This window comes from Pteropus medius, unplaced genomic scaffold (assembly GCF_902729225.1).
Source record: "Pteropus medius unplaced genomic scaffold, Ma_sr-lr_union100, whole genome shotgun sequence".
Lineage (NCBI taxonomy): Eukaryota > Metazoa > Chordata > Mammalia > Chiroptera > Pteropodidae > Pteropus > Pteropus medius.
This window is the reverse complement of record NW_024347791.1, coordinates 25824263-25841884: the sequence shown is the minus strand read 5'-3', so window position 1 is coordinate 25841884 and position 17622 is coordinate 25824263.

Below are 17622 nucleotides of genomic sequence, written 5' to 3'. Positions count from 1 at the left end.
AAAAGGCAACTCACAAAGTTTGACAAAACATTGCAAAACATCTATTCAAGGAAAGACTTGTCTATAGGAAGTGTAAATATCCATACAAGTTAGTAAGAGAAAGTCAAACCAACAGAAAAATGGCAAAAGACTTGAACGCACTTTATAAAAGAAAATATCTAAATTGTCATACACACATGAAATTAAAACATATGAAAATGCAAAAATGGTCAGGAAGAGCATGAAAATATCTAGCATTAGTCATCAGAAAAAAGGCAAATTTAAACCATGGTATGGTATTTGTAGACACTCAAAAGAATGGCTAAATTAAAAAGACTGACAAAAATAAATGTGAGCAAAAATACTGAACAACTCAAATCCCTAACATTGCTATAAAAATACAAAATGGTAACAATTTTATTAACTGTTGGGTGGGTACTTATAAAGTTATTTATATCCATACTATTACTCAGCAATTCTTCTGTAAGTATATCTAAGATATCTTAAATAAATAAAAACATATATCCCCAAATGACTCGTATAAAAATGTCCATAGCAGCTTTATTCTTAATAGCTCCAAATTGGAAAGCCCAAATGAACATCAATAAGAAAATTGTGGTATACATTTGTATGATGAGATACTTCCCAGCAATAAGATAGAACAAATTCCTGTTACACACAACAGGAAAGACTCTCAAAACACAGTATGCTGAGTGAGAGAAGGCAGACACAAAACAGCACATATTGCATAATTCTGTGTGTTTGAAGTTTCAGAGCAGTCAAAACTAATCAATGGTGATAAAAGTAATAATAGCAGTCCATGGCCTCTGGAGGGAGTAAGGGAATTAGCTGAAGTGATGCAAATATATGTATCTTTATGGAGGAAAGTTTGTGAATTATATGAGCCTATGCATTTGGCAAAACTTATCGAACTTAAGATTCAAGCATTTCACTCTGTATAAATTACACCAACAGATCATAAAGGGAATATGAATCAAAACAATGATGAGATATCACCTCACACCTGTAAGAATGGCTATTATTGAAAAGTAAACAAATAACAAGCATTGGCAAGGATATAGAGGAAAGGGAACCTGGAAGCACTGTTGGTGAGATTGCAAATTGGTGCAGCCATTATGCAAAACAGTATGAAGGTTCTCAAAAAATTAAAAATAAAACTACCATATGACCTAAAAATTTCCTTCTGGACATTTGTTCAGAAGCAAAAACAAACAAAAACAAAAACAAAACCAGTAATTTGAAAAATATGTATATGTTATTCATTCTTATGTTTATGGCAATAGTATTTACAATAGCCAAGATATGAAAGCAATTTAGGTGCCCACTAACAACTGAATGGGTAAAAATGTGGTGTGTATATATGTGTGTGTGTGTGTATATATATATATATATATATCATGTATGTATATATATATGTATATATATATATATATATATATATATATATCATGTACACACACACACATATATATACATAATATTATTCAGCAATAAAAAAGAATGGAATCTTGCCATTTGTGACCGAGAGAATGTTATAAGTAAAACAAGTCAGACAAAGAAAGACAAATACCATATGATTTCACTTGTATGCAGACTCTAAAAAAGAAAAGAGCAAACAAAATAAAACACAGACTTAGCGATACAGAAAACAAATTGATGGTTGCCAGAGGACTTGGGGAGATGGGTGAAAAAGGTGAAGAAGAATAAGAGGTACAAACTTCCAGTTTTAAAATAAAAAAAGTGCTGCAATGTACAGCACAGAAAATATAGTCAATAATATTATAACTTTGTATGATGACGGATGGTTATCAGACATATTGTGGTGAACACATCATAAGACATATAAATGTAGAATCACTATGTTGTACACCTGAAACTTATATACTAGTATATGTTAACTATACTTGAATAAAAATTAAAAAAAGGAAAAGAAGTATCTTCCCAACAAAAATGTTTGCATATAATCTTTCTGATTATAGTTTGAAGTTTTAGTTTTTAAATACTGGAGCGGTTTCAGCACACTGTAATTAATATTCAATAAAATTTATTTAAAAATCTACCAAGTGCATATCATGTTCTTGGTTTTATGTCTAGCTAGTTATAAAGAGGCATTGCACTTATTTTATTAAAAGTAGAAATTATAACAGTTGGATAAGATTTAATACAGTTAGAGAACAAAATTATACTAGTTCTATACTAAACATGTAGGGCATTGCGATTTATAGCAATCAGGGGAAGTATTTACCAAAGATGTGGAACTTTCTTGAGCTTTGAAGAACTTTCCTGTAGATGGATAGGGTGAGAAGATTATAGGACTTTCCAAGTTGATGTAACAGCAGATGCAATAAGATGGTATTGGCATTTTATGCTTCAGAATTTAACCCTTAGAAAATAACTAATGAACATGAAAATATTTTTAAGAAAACGTATAAAGTGATCTCTTCGCATCACACACATATTTAAATTCAATGGAAAAATTACATAACTTTTTAAATTGAGTAATAATTATGTTTACAAATTTGTTCAATATCAAATTTGGTGAAGTTACTAAGGCTGGTAGTTTATAATATTAAAATTTTAAATAATGGAATTACATAAACTAAATTTGTAATATTAATTGAGTTCTAAGTCTTTTATATAAATAAATATATCATTGGTATGTTTACATGATATCACATGTCCAAATGGAAAGTTAAAAACTAATTTAGACAAACTCATTGTCTGAACAGTGAGCTACAGATAGAGATAGGAAAGTATGGAGAAAGATAGTGAAGAGTAGGTAACAAGAAAACAGGTAGAACTCTGAGAAATAACATCGTGAGAAATAATGTTTCATATTCAGTTTTAAGTTATTGCCTGCACTTTGATGTGCTTTAATTCTTTTAAGTAATTTCCATAACTTCAATAAGAATTTATCATACTAAAAAAAATGTTTTAGAGGAAAAGTGCTATGCCAGATGCAGCAGGAAATTGGAGCAGGAAGTGACCAGGAAAAATAAAACCTGAGGCCCCCTCAATAAAGCCTCCTAAGAAATATTAGGAAGGAGTGGGAATCTCCCACAGTACTTGATAGTGGCACTCAGGAATGTTCATTATGTCAAAGAAACAGTGTTGCCCTGAAAGCTGGGTAACTTGTGAAATTTCAGAAAGTAGAAATGAGTTAAACAGACAAAACAGCTGGTTTTACCCAAATGGTTTGGCAATTAGGCTACATACAGTATAAGGGTTTTCTGTAATCTTGATTACTCCCAAAATATCATAAATGGGTTAAAGAAGTTTCATATGGTAGTCTGAATTTTTCTGAAAGAAGTGAATATTTTGAGTTCATGAGCTGAAAGCTCTAAGGTTTCATTCCAGGTCACAAATGCACTACTAACATATGCAATTGGTTTGTTATTGAATCAGCTAGTTTCTAAGGGGTACAAACCAGTAACTTTACTTTACCCATCCTAAGAAATATCAATCTCTAGTGTTCACAAGGGATGAGGCAAATAAGTGAGCAATGCACTCTCTACTCCTAAAGTTCCCTTCAAAATGCATTTTTTTCATTCCTGGTCCTTTCTTATGTGGGATGCAGGGGTTGTCATTGCTGGACGAATTTTGCAATTTTTTACTAAATTCTATAACTTTCTTCACAATATGTAATGGGTCCTTTGACTAAAATTCACAGAAAAATTTTCATCCAACATCATGTCACATTTAAATATGACTAAGACATAGAATTTTAATTAATTAATTAATTGATTGATTGATTTTATTTTATGGTGACATTGGTTTATGAAATCCAATAAGTTTTAGTCGTACATTTTAACAGTAAGGCGTATATATATTTACACTGTGTGTTCACATCCCATAAGACCTAGAATTTTAAAACCTAGCAGATTTGTGGTAATTTCTAAAGAATTATACTCCCATAATAATTTTAAATATCTCAGTGACTCTGGAATGCACTGTACATACAAGGGATACAAAGTCACAGATGTATACTTACATATACTTACATATAGCATTCTTCATTTTTCAATACCTGAATTTAATCTTGAACCCCTTTCTAGCTAATATCAGAAAACAATTTTTGTCATTTCATTTCTGGGTCACCACTGTCTTCTCTCAGTCTTCACCCCATCATCCCTCAGTCAAATAAGTGCTTTCTCTAGTTCTTCTTCTCCCTGTGGGTATCATCTAAGTTCCCAATGGGGTAGGACTTCTTACATATAGTCATGGCATCAGAGGGAGATGTTTGTTTTTTGGTTAGTGTCTTTTATTACTTAACTCTAAGAGATGTACATTGCCTGACTAATTCTTGGTCCTCATTGCCTCTCTACACTGGTGTCTACTGAAGCAACTGAACCCCACCTGTTCTCCATCAGAATGTTGCATGCTGCTTTCTGCCACAGCATTACCTTACCACAATTATGAGACTCTTTTATGTCCACTGAATCTTTATTACTTCACCGAGTCTGATGCTCTTTCTCAATTCACTGACATTGGGAATGTGGGGATTTTTCGCAGGTACTTTTTGCCTAAAGTCACTATGTAGCTATTTCTGTGTTCATTGTGGCAACTAGAAGTTACCAAAGGCCACCATATCCCAGCAATGCCAAAGGTCTACTCTCAAACATCCAACTTGATATCCTCCTTCCTCTGGGTTAAGCACAGTTAGATGATCTGTCTCTCAAGTTTTTTTAGAAACATTTATACACATCTAATGCTCCTAATTCTTTTCCGATCCTACCTGAAGTTTCTCTATCTGTCCCAAATTTTCTGCTTTAAATTTAGACTATGATTTTGATATTATAGGTAAAGAATTGGCTGACTGATTTACTGAATCCTTCTATGTCAGCCCCTTCTTGAGTCACTAGTATCCACATAACCATCCATTTAAATGTGGGTGCAGAGGTAAACAAAAGAGGAAGGAGTGAGAGAAAAGGCAAAGAGAGCACATTTTACATCTGCTAATACTTAATGATAGCCATTGAGCAAAATATGTAAAGGAATATCACCAAAGGGAAATGCATGTATTACAAAAGATATTATTTTGCAGTCAAGTATCTTGTCTGGTACATGTTAAAGCATTGTAAACACATTCAAAACGATATATCTGTACAAAAAAAAAAAGGTCTGAAACGAAATGTTGATTGTTTTCCCATAGTAAACAGACTCATTGGAGTTGCATTTTTCTCCCTTGAAACAATATTTTTCTTTTCCTCATTAGTACTCTGAAGACAAACAAAGCTTGAGAGTACAATTTAATTCTGACTGCTAAAAACTAAATTAACTAAATAGCTGAATCCACATAATCCCAGTAAGGAAAACTCCAGATAGAATTTACAAATCTGTGGACAGATTTGCCAGTTCACTGCTGATTCACTAAGTTGTCTGTTCTTCTGGTTTATAATTATTCTCCAGCACACAAATTACATTTCCCTGCTGCATATATTCAAATAGAATGTTATTACTAGATGTATATGCATCTCAGAACAAAGATGAATTTAGCATTGAGCTGCTAAACCATTTGCAAGTTTTAAAAAACATAACCAATCTTTTGTAATATTTAAGGACCAATGAATTCATTTGGCAAGCAGAAATAAGGTCAGCCCTTGACTACCTTATGAATTCCAACCTCTCTATTTATACTCTTTACCCACTATATTGTGTGCTATGAAGACCAATAACTGTAGTTGTTCTTTAGTCCCCATCTATCTCATCTAAACAAGAATATCCCTCTAAAAATTCTCTCCTCTCTCATCTAAAATTTTTTTTTGTCTTTTCAGAATTATTACTATCAAAAAACAAACATGGTGCAATTTTCCTTAAAAATAAAAATATATCTTCCTCTGACTACCAGACTGTTTCTCTGTTCCCTTTATAAAAAGCTTCCTGAACACATTATTCACACTTTATATCAGCCACTCCTCTCCTCTCATTTCTCTCTAACCCATTTCAGTTAGGCATTAACCTCCACCAACCAATCAGACTGTTTTTGTCAAGACCAACAATGAGCCACCATGGAAAAAATACAAAAGTTAATTCTCAGTTTTTAGCTTACTTGACCTACCGGTACCTTTTTTTTCCAAATAAATTACTCTCTCCTTCTTGTTATACTTTCTTAATTGGCTTTCCAAACCTAGACTGTCTTGGTGTTCCTGCTCTCTCACTGGCTACTCCACTACTTGAATGATCCTCTTCACCTTTTCAACCTCTAAATATGAAGTGCCCCAATGCTCAGTTTTGGAACTCTCCTCTTTCTACACTCATTCTCTAGGTCAGTGGTTGTTATGAACTGAATTATGTCACCTCTCTCCCCAACAAATTCTTATGTTAAAGCCTTATTCTCTAATGCAATGGTATTTGGAGATGGAGCCTTTGGGTAGGTAATTAGGGTTAAATGAGTTCATATGGGCGGAGTCCTCATCTGATGAAACTATAAAAGGAGTGGAAGCCACCAAAGAGCTCACTCGCTCTCTGTGCACACACAGAGAAGAAGACATGGAAAGACACAGCGAGAGGTGGCCAGCTACAAGCCAGGAAGTGAGGCTTCACAAAAAATTGACCATGCTGGCAACTTGATATTAGATCTGTAGCCTTTGGAACTATGAGAAAATAAATTTATGTTGTTTAACCCATCCAGTGTATGGTATTTCAGTATGGGAGCCCAAGCAGGATAATATGGTGCTTCTCAAACTCTAGCTATGTCAGTCAACATCCCTTGGGTGACATACAAAAACACAAGATGCTAGAATCTACTCCTTGGAGTTTTTGATTCAGTAGATCTGATGTGGGCCTAAGAATTTGCCTTTCTAACAAATTTCCAAGTAATAATGCTGCTGCTGGTTCTGGGATGACATTTTAAGACCCATTGCTCTACATTAGTCCATGGCTTTAAATTTCATAATATACTCAGGTGTTTTCTCATACACTTGAAGACCAGAGCTCTCTTCTCAAGTTCAGACTCACATAGAGCAACTGCCTACTTAACTACTCCATTTAAATGTCCAATATTTATCTCACACTTACAGTATCCTACCCTGAGCTCCCAATATTCTCCCTAAACCTGTTCCTCCAGTGTTCTTCACCATCTTAGTAAATGTCAGTTCCATTGCTCTAACGACCCCCCGAAAACTTAGAAGACATACTTAATGTTTTTATTTTATACAACATATTTAATCCATTTGCAAATTTCATCAGCTACTTCAACCTAGACGTACAATTTGATGATTTCCCACGAATTCTATCATTCTTGTTTAAAACGCTTATCATCTTTCATCTTGATTATTACAATGGCTTTCGAACTGATTTTCTTGCTTCAATCCTTGTTATTCCTTACTCCACTCAGTATATTATTAACAAAATCAGAAACATAAATCAAATTATGCCACTCATTTGCCTCAAATCTTTTAATTATTTCTCTTTTCACTCAGAGTCAAAGTCCTTAAAATGGCCCTAGCGCCTACATAATTTTATGCCATATTTTCTCTTTCAACTTGAACAGTTTACTCATTCCATCTTTACATTTATGTAAGATAGAAGTCCAAGATAAAGGTTTTTGCAGATTTGGTTTTCCAGGAGTCCTCTTAGATTTGCAGATGGCTATGTCCTCACGTACTACCTTGCATACTCTTAGTGTCTCTTTCTCTTATTATAAGGATACTAATCTTATTAGACTAGTGCTCTACTCTTGTGATTTCATTTAAAAATTCTTAATTACCTCTTCAGAGACCCTATCTTCAAATACAATCACATTTCATTATCAACTCCAAGTCCAAAGTGTCATTTAAATATCACCTAAAACAAAAGTATGAGACTCAAGATATAACTCATCCTGAGACAAAATTCCTCTCCAGCTATGAATCTGTAAAAGCAGACAAGTGATGTCCTTACAAAGTTCAATGGTGAGAAAGGCATAGAGATAGATATCCCCATTCTAAAGGGACAAATCAGAAAGACAGAAAAATAAAATAAAAAAGAGTAAGAGGTCCCAAGTAAATTCAAAACCTACCAAGGGAAATTCCATCAGATTTTAAAGCTTTAGAATAATCCTCTTTGGCTCAGTAGTCTGCCCTCTGGGCCCACTGAGGTGACAGTCTCAGCTCACAGAAACCCTTAGACTCAAGCAATGGCTTTATCTCTGAGGTCCAGGATAGCAGCTTTGCCCCTGAATAACTGGGTGGTAACATCCGGCTAGCTTAAACAGAGAAGGGGATAGCCTCCTTCCTTGGACCTATACCCTTGGGCCTTTGATGGGAGTGGCATCCTTGTCAATCTCTGAAAAAACCTTAAGGACCACTCTTCCCTTTTCCTGTAGGATAACACATGTTTACAGCCTGATAGCTCTATTTTCTCATCTTTTAGAATCCCAGAAGTCCAACAATATCCCTTCATTTTGTCCTGTCACTGCTACACTTAGTCCAAGCTAGCAGTGTTTCTGCTAATATAACCCTATATCTGTTCTTAGCTTCAGCTGAAATATCTCTTTATATCTGTAAATCATATTCATAATCTCTATCAAATGAATTTCCAGCCATACCCTGATGTTCTCTCCAGAACATTTTTACATCTTTTTGTTTGTTTGTTTGTTTTTTGCAATATAGAAAGCTGATAATTATTCAAATCTTCATGTTCTGGTTCCTTTTTACTTAACAAATTTCTTCAATTTATCTCTTCCCTTTTGCATTTTACTATAAGCAGCAAGGAGAACCCAGGTCACACCTTTAACATTTTGCTAAAAAATCTCAACTAAACATCCAAGTTTATCCATTTTAACTTTTACTTTCCAATGAAGCATCAATTACTGAAACACGAAAACCAACTCAACCAAATTCTTTGCCATTTTGTAACAAAGATCACTTTTCCTCCAGTTTCTAATAACATGTTCTTCATTTCTGTCTGAGACCTCACCAGAATCACCATTATTGTCTATATTCCTAATTATAGTTTTTTTAGGGCAATCGGGCTTTTTCTAGTATGCACCTCAAAACTCTTTTAGCCTCTAACCATTAGCTAGTTCCAAAGCCACTTTTCGTATTTGTTTCAGCAACACCTCACTTCACACTCCCAAAATCTGTTGTTAGTCAGAGCTCTCCAGAGAAACAGAACCAATATAATATTTACGTATATAGAAAGAGATTTATTCTAAAGAATTGGCTCAAGTGATTATGGAGGCTGGCATGTCCAAATCTGTTTATAAGCCAGCAAGCTTGTGACCCAGGAAAGAACCATTACTAAAGTTCAAATATAAAGGCCAAAGAACCAATACTGTAGTTCTGACTGGGTTTTTCTGCTACCTTACCTTCTAAATTGCGAATTTGATCCTCTGCCTCATCTAATCTGCGGTTGATTCCCTCTAATGCATTCTTCATTTTAGTTATTGTGTTCTTCGTTTCTGACTGGTTCTTTTTTATGTTTTTCTATTTCCATTTTTATGCTTTATATTTGCTAAAGTTCTCACTGAGTTCATTTAATCTTCTCCTAAGTTTATTGAGCATCCTTATAACCAGTGTTTAAATTCTGCATCTGGTAGATTGTTTGTCTCCATTTTATTTAGTTCTTTTTCTGGAGTTTTGTTCTGTACTTTCATTTGGAACATGTTTCATTGTCTCCCTATTTTGGCTGTTTCCTTGTGTTTGTTTCCATGTATTAGGTAGAGCTTCTATGTCTCCAGATCTGGTAGAGTGGCCTTATGTAGTAGGTGTCCTGTGGGGCCCAGTGACACAGTCTTCCCTGATCACCTGAGCCAGGTGCTCCAGGTGTATTACTTGTATGGGTTGTGGGTGACCTCCTGTTGTAGTTGAGCATTGGTTGCTGTTTGCACATAAGTGGGCAGGATTGCCCCTCAGGTTGATTGGTTATGAGTATTGTTGGTAAGGGGCTGACCCTACATAGTAGGATTCGCTGGGATTCTGGTACCTTCCCAGTCTATTCTTTGTGTATGTCATCTTCCGATGCAGACTTGGGTGATGTTCTATTCAGTCTGAAGCTGGCCACTGGACATCCCAACACCAGGGCCTCCCGAAAGGGACCTTGCCACAGGCCAGATTCAGCTTCAGTCTGCGCCTTGCCTAGAGTCACCTGGAAAGAGTCACCAAGCAATTTGCAGATGTCTGCCAATTGCACTGGGCTTGGTGTTTCCTCACAAGGCCAAGGCACAAACTGAAGCTAACTGCAGCTAGTACTGGGTTTGCGGCTGTTCAACAAGAGGTATGGAACACATCAAGGTCAAATGGTGCTTGGTTGAGTTTTGAGGACCTTTGAGAGGTTTTAGGAAAGTCCACACCATGAGCCAAGACAGGCCATTTGTATGGAAAAGCCCATGGAAGTGTCTTAGTTGTACCTGTAAGTTAGGTGGGTCAGTGTCAAAGAGAATCACCAAGGCAGGGCAACCAATGTTAGCCCAGTTGATGGAGACTCAGATATGGTGGCTATCTGCATCTGCATGCCTGGAGGGAGGAAGGCTAAACAATGCCTTCTGCCAGCACTTCCATCTGGGAGAAAGCTGCCCCTCCTGCCCTCGCCCTGAAGCCAGACAATTCAGTTCTCTCACATAGGTTCCTGGCACCTTTCAAACTGCTGCCCCAGCTCTGGAGCTCAGAGTGAGTGAGTCTGTCGAAGAGTAAGTCTGCACAGGTGGGACCCTTAAGAGGAATGTCTGCAACTCCAGTTGCCCTTCACCTCACTCAACCACAATCTCCTCTGGTTTTCACAGAAGTTGTGGGAACTTCTCTTGCCAGAACTGGAACCCTGGGCTGGGGAGCCTGCTGTAGAACTAGGACCTCTTGGTCTTTTGGGGAGACCTCCACAGTCAAAATATCCCTCCCAACTGCCACATGCAGGTGTGAGATATACTCATTCTGCATCTTCACCCCTCCTACCAGTCATGAAGTGGCCTTTTCTGTGTGTCCCAGTTGTAAAGTTTCAGTTCAACTAGACTTCAGGCAACTCCTAATCATGTCTGTTCTGTAGTTTAGTTATAATTTTGATGAGGTTGTGAGAAGAGGCAAGCACAGCCTTTACATACTCCACTATCTAGACCAGAAGCCCCCCCCTTCCTTCTTTTTATAAGAAATCTGGACCATATTAACATGATCTTCCATCATACTTGGTTATTTTAATTTATTTAGAGATAAATTTATTAACTTTCTTGAAAGAAATATAGTTTCATTAGTAGCAAATTATTCCCTGGTCAAGTATTTATTAACCTCTGTGGTAACGAGGTTATTTAGTGCCTTGTGATACCAGTGCCATAGTCATGGTAACCATCTGATGGTGAATTTTTAGACCTTGAAAATTATCACATAATTATAAAGCCCCAGTTGCTTCTATAAGAAAGGCTAACTCTAAGAATTAGTTTATCACTCGCCTGTCAACTCTATGTCATGCTCACTTCCATGCTTCAGTTTCTGATAGGCATAAATATTCTCTAGCAATCCTTATCTCTTTAGTTCATTCTTTGGTAAGGACTCACATGTTGGCATTGGATGAACATGTCACTCTTATCGCTAATATTTTAATGTTCATTTTATTAAGTTTTTATGAACTTGCTTTTCATTTCCAATGTTATTAGAGATTCTCTAGGAACTGTGAAATATGAGTTTCATCTGTAGAAAATATTGTTATACTCATCTTTCAGCAAAATTTACATGGTCTCTAAAAGCCAACATTAGCTTAAAGAGATTGATACCTTTTACACTCCTCCATTTCAGAGAAGTTAAGATTAACTAATGCATTTTGTTTATAGTTTAGTACATGTTAAAATTTACCTGTTGGTAAATCTGGAAAGCAAAAGACCATCTTTATTTTGGAATTCTTCAAGAGCATCATATTACCAAGCAAAATAATACCAATTTAGACTATTTGGTATTTTAACAGCTCTTTAGAGAAATATTAATTCTTCATTGGTGCTAATGATTTTACTATTAGTGATTTCTTTACTTAATTTTTAAATGTTTTATTATTTAATTACAGTTGACATATAATATTATATTAGTTTCAGATGTACAGCATAGTTATTAGACATTTATATAACTTGCAAAGTGATCACCGTGATAAATCTAGTATTGAGTCATTTCTTTTCTAAGTTGTGCCTTTTCAAAGGCTTGACTTATGATGGCTAGAGAGCAAATTAAGAATCTAACTTCTTAGTGAGCAAATGTTTGATCAGCTAATATGCCCTGATAATTTAGGACCTGGACTAATTGTGCTCTTTGACACTCTGAAAAAAAAATAATAATAATGAGTTTGTAAAGACATGAAAATATTACATTCACAATTACCCACTTGTAAATATTCCAAAAATTAGTTTGTCTTAATCACATTTTCCCACTTATGTGTTGTAAAACCACCTTCCTGTAAACAATGTAGCTGTATTTATAGGCTTCCAAGTTCAGTGTGAACAGTCCATTGGCATATATATTGGCATGTTGCATCTGTATAAATATAATATTAACTACAGAACACAGGATACACAAACATGATAGGCTCAAATTCACCTCGATGAGATCTAGGAAATTATAGTCTTTTCTGTGTTTGAGAAGACATTCTTTTTCTTAGCCATTTTCAAAGATATTGATCTGTGTTCCATGCAATAGTGTGTTTGAGGATATTATTATTGTACCTTAGATCCAGTCTCATAAATCATTGACCCAGGAGAGTGAACAGAAAAGAAAAAGGAAAATGAAGGAGAAAAAATTAAAAGAACAGCAAATAACCAGTGTTTAGAGAAACTACAGAGATTTTGATTAAACATAAGGCAGTAATAGGCAAAGCGAAGAAGTAACCTTGTGACTATAATGTAGAAAGATAACTCTCAGGAGACAAACTACAAATGGAGTCCTATAATCTGGGAGGCAAAAGACTATCTTACCAGCGAAAATTCCAACCTTACCAATCAAGCATGACATTAACTTATAGCATTTAGGTAGATTAAAATTGAGGTTATTTTTTTTTAAAGAATCAAAACACTGCTGTCTTTTTTTTTTTTAATATCAATAAATGAAAGTAAAGTTATACAGCTCTTTTAACACTTCTCTATGATGAAAACCCGTTAACCAACATAATATGGAACTATGGTGAAGAATCCACAGGGCAGAGCAAGCATTCCTTCATTCTAGTGAATTGCAAGTTAATCAACAACGCAAGAATTCAGATTTTTCAAATGGTATTCTACTTCACCAGTATTTGGGGGATGGGAGTTAATTCTACATATAACCATTTTTGATTCTGTGAAAAAGAGTGTTATCTTATACTTCAGGTCGGGTTTCTGGGAAACACTCTTGCATCGAGCTTAGTTGTAGAAAGCTTATTGGGAAGTACTCTTAAGATCTGCACCTTGGAAGAGAAGGGAAAGAAAGGGAGTACATCCTGATTGGGTAGAGGGAAGGTTGAACTCTGATGAAGTCTTAGAAGTCTCAGCCAAATCAACAGTGGGCTCTGAAACTAAGATGAGCCTTCAGAGTTTCTGAGTTAGAGTGCATGTATGCATGTTTGGAGGGTGGGGAGACTTTATACCTTAAACTCAATCAGTTATTGGATACAAGCTGTCCATGGAAGGAGGGCAAATTCTGAGTGAAGTGAATCTACTCATCTGAGGGAATCCTATAGGAGGCTGCCACCTGAGTTGCTGGCAGCACTCTCAAAGGAGAGGGTTGAGGACTAAGGAGTTAAAGCCTTCATTCCTAAAAAGAATTCTAGGTAACCCGTCAAAGTACCTACTAGATCCATAATATGAAATGTTATTAAGAAATAATTTCACTTGAGAACAAATTTTTACACAGTTCTCTACAAGAATTTCAATCTTGTAGAAATATTTGAAATATCATATTTGATGTTGCTTTAGCTTGGAATGCTGTTAGGAGAATAAAATTGACTACAAATAACAAAACATCCAACTCAAACTGGCTTAAACATTAAAGACATGTATTGATTTACATAACCAGAAATATAAAACGTGGACTAACATAATCTAATTTCCCTGTTCTCCCTTTGGCTGTATTCTTCTTGGTGGAGCAGTTGTTTTATTTTATTTTCGTTTTTGTTTTTAATCTCTGTAGCAATGTTGGTTTCACATTTACCCATAAAATCATCCCATAGGAGAGATTGTCTCTTACTAAAATTTATGGTTCATTAAGGGTTTGAATTTAAATTTTATTCTAACCACAATAGGAGCAATCAGAGAGGTTTTTTTTTTTCCTTTAAACTAAATTTTATTTAAATAAATATATTAGCTTTATAACTAGAATGAATAAGTACTTAGGACACAGATATAGATTTTAAGTTTTAAATGTCTGAAAATGTGAGACATATTATGCCATTCATGTTATCGGAAACTTGTTAAACATCAGCAATGAAATACTATCTTTATACTCTCTAGAAATAGAAAAAGAAAACAACTTACTCATAAAATTCATTCCTAAATAAACTACATTTATGAACACTATCCTGTTGATTATAATTCTGTTTGCACTTCTGTTTGAGCAATTGTACAATCACTTACCTATAGCAGCAAAACAAAATGAGAAAATGACAGGCAAAAATTTATCTACTTGTAGATTAAGAAAAGAGACTTGTTAAAAATCAGCAACAAAAATACTCTGCTCAAACCATCTAGAAATCAAATTAAATGCAAACAATTCACTAACAAGATTTGCATTTATATAATATATACTTATTACAAAATAATTCCAAAAATTATAATCCTATGAAGTTTCCATTTCAACTATAGTATAATCATTTAAATAATAAAACTAAAACAAAAAATTCTAAATTATTTTAGTAGACTAAACAAATTTTTGCTGTGTATTGTTTTAATACATTTGCTATCCTCAAAAATGCTCTACATACACAAAATGCCAGTACAATTAAATAGAAGTAATTAAATAATATGCTTTACAATGAAATTATCTACAGTTATAAAAAAACTATTTTATGAATCATAATTCTATCAATCTTCCATTTGAACAAATGGCGCTTTACTAATAGTAATAAAATGAAAAAAGAAAAAGGAAAAAAAAGCATTTGCTAAGATTCTGGAAGCAGAACCATCAGAAGGAGGGATAACATGGAGAATGACTTGTCTATTTTCAGACTATGTAGGCAGAAGTTGGAATCTAGGCCTTGGTATAGCACTATTTCTTATTGCCAATGAGAATATGATGGACTAGGGAAGTCCCTTGGTAGAGAGAATTCCAAGGAAGTTTTGCTCTTGCTTTCCAGAAGAGAGGAAAGGATAGGAATCCTCTTGTCAGGAACTCCTCCATGACACATGACCTCTGACTGGAGGATGATATTAAGCACCAGAACCTACGCCATTCTTGTGGGATAAATGAATTAAAAGGTATCTAAAGAGCATCAGCGTAAGGAGCATCAGGGCAATCTCTGTATTGTGGCAAATCTGATGTATCAGAATAGAGTTATATCAGATGAAGAGATCTTTCTCCTGGGGTCATGGTCCTGTCGGGTAGCATCTGTTTTACATTGAGCACCAAATCCTGGATGGCCATGCCATTATAGCCAAATCTCCATCCTTCCTTGGGAATCAGTTTATCCATGGGGTTTCTGATGATGTCAGGCCTCTCTTCCAAATGTCATACGGAAAATTTGAGACATAACTAGGACATAAGAACACACATTGAAATGTTCACAATTAAATTTTCCTCAATTAATATTTGTCTTAAGTTTGCCTATTTTTCTTAAATTATCAAGGTTTCTTTTAACCATCAGCACTCTCAATCTCTTTTTGTGAGCATATCTCACAGGAAGTAAGCTGGCATTGATAATCGCCAGTGATTGTTTTCAATTTCTCTAGAAAATTATGACTTGTATTTTATAGGTCCCCACTTCTTCGCAAGCTTGGCTGATCAATTGCTTTGGAAATGTCCTCCTCTTTTTGTGCTAAATTTCCTCTAAATTGAATCTTTGGTAAAAATTTATTCGTTTTTCTTAGTACAGTTCAGAAATGACTTGATGTTTTTCCTGGAACTTGCCTCTCGCTTTCTAACTGTTTTTTTCTGCAAAGGATTTTCACTTTGCAGAATTTAATACAATCTCAGAATGTATTGACTATGCTATTCTCAGCTAATTTAGTGTACATTTGATTTCATTTTTTCAAAGATTTTTTAAGCAAATATATTTGTTTGCTATTGCTTCTATAACAGATTACCATAAACTTAATGGCTTAAAACAACACAAATTTACTATCCTGCAGTACTGGACATCAGATATCCAAAATCTGTTTAGGTTAAAACCAACATATCTACCAACAGAACTGTGTTCTTTCTGGAGGCTCTAAATGAAAATTAAATTATTATTTTCTCCAGCTTTTAGAGGTTGCCCATATTCCTTGACTTGTGGCCACATTGCTAACCTCTGCTTCTGTTGTCACATTTTCTTCTCAGATTCTGATCCTCCCGCTTCCCATTTTGTGATTACATTGGTCTTACCCAGATAATCCAAGATAATATCCCTGTCTGAGTTCCTTAATTTAATCACATCAGCAGTCTCTTTTGCCATATCAGGTAACATATGCATAGATTTTGAGATATGGATATAGACATCTTTGAGAGGTCATTATTTAGCTGACTATAGTATTTACTTACCCTCATTCATTAGTCTCTTCAAAACACTTTTTAGGAAGTTACTATGTTTTGATGCATTTATTAAATTGAATTCTATGTTTCTACTATCCATGATGTCTTCTCCAAGAACAGCAAATGTTCCATGATCTGGCTTTGTCTTTTAGAACCTGTTCTATACCACTTTAAGTTCACTCATGCTTCTTTTCCACCTTTCTGCTTCTTATGAAAACAGTTTATCCTTCCCTAAAGATCAAAATTTTCATCCAAAGTATTTTTTTAGTTCTATCTGAAGCTGTTCTTCATTCTTCTGATGTATTTTGTAGATTGTTTTGGTTGCAATTACTTGAAATTGTAAGGGTTTTGATGCGTCTTTTGAAGAATTAATGTTTCTTGTTTCATTTACCATCAGTACAATTTGTTCCAAAGATTTAGCTTTCTCTTCTTTCCGTTCTTTTTCCAATCTCTATTTTAAGTCCAGGTAAAGATTTTCCAGGTCTTTATTGCTTTTAGTTTTTGTATTTCTGATAATGTCTTCTAAAATCTGGCTTCCATTAGCATTGATTCAAGGCCTCCAAATAATTTTGTATGAGTCTAAGCATCGCAAAGACAATGCTGTCTTCCTGTCAAATGGGCAGAAACACTAGTAGTGGCCAGTTCTTTGTCTTTAATTGTATAAAGTAAGATCAAATGATTGGAAGTTCTACATTCTACTATAATTAAAAACACCATCAAATTTTACAGCAGTCCATGGGGACCTGGCCCTAGTATAATGTCCCCTATCAGCACTATTACCACCTGACTCATTGTCTCTAGGACAAGAGTGACCTAGAACATGACAGCCACTGGCAGACTCTCCATGGCCCCTGAAGCCTTGGCTGAGCTCCAACAGGCTTCCAGAACCCTGCTCGCCACCATAAACTGCAGACAACCCTGCGGGCATTACTCCCTGAACCACACCAGAACCTGGGCCACCAGGGCAGACCTCCAGGAAGCTGGAGGTCTGAGGGAGACAGTTACAGAAAATAACCTTCTAAACTCCCTCACATAGTGATGG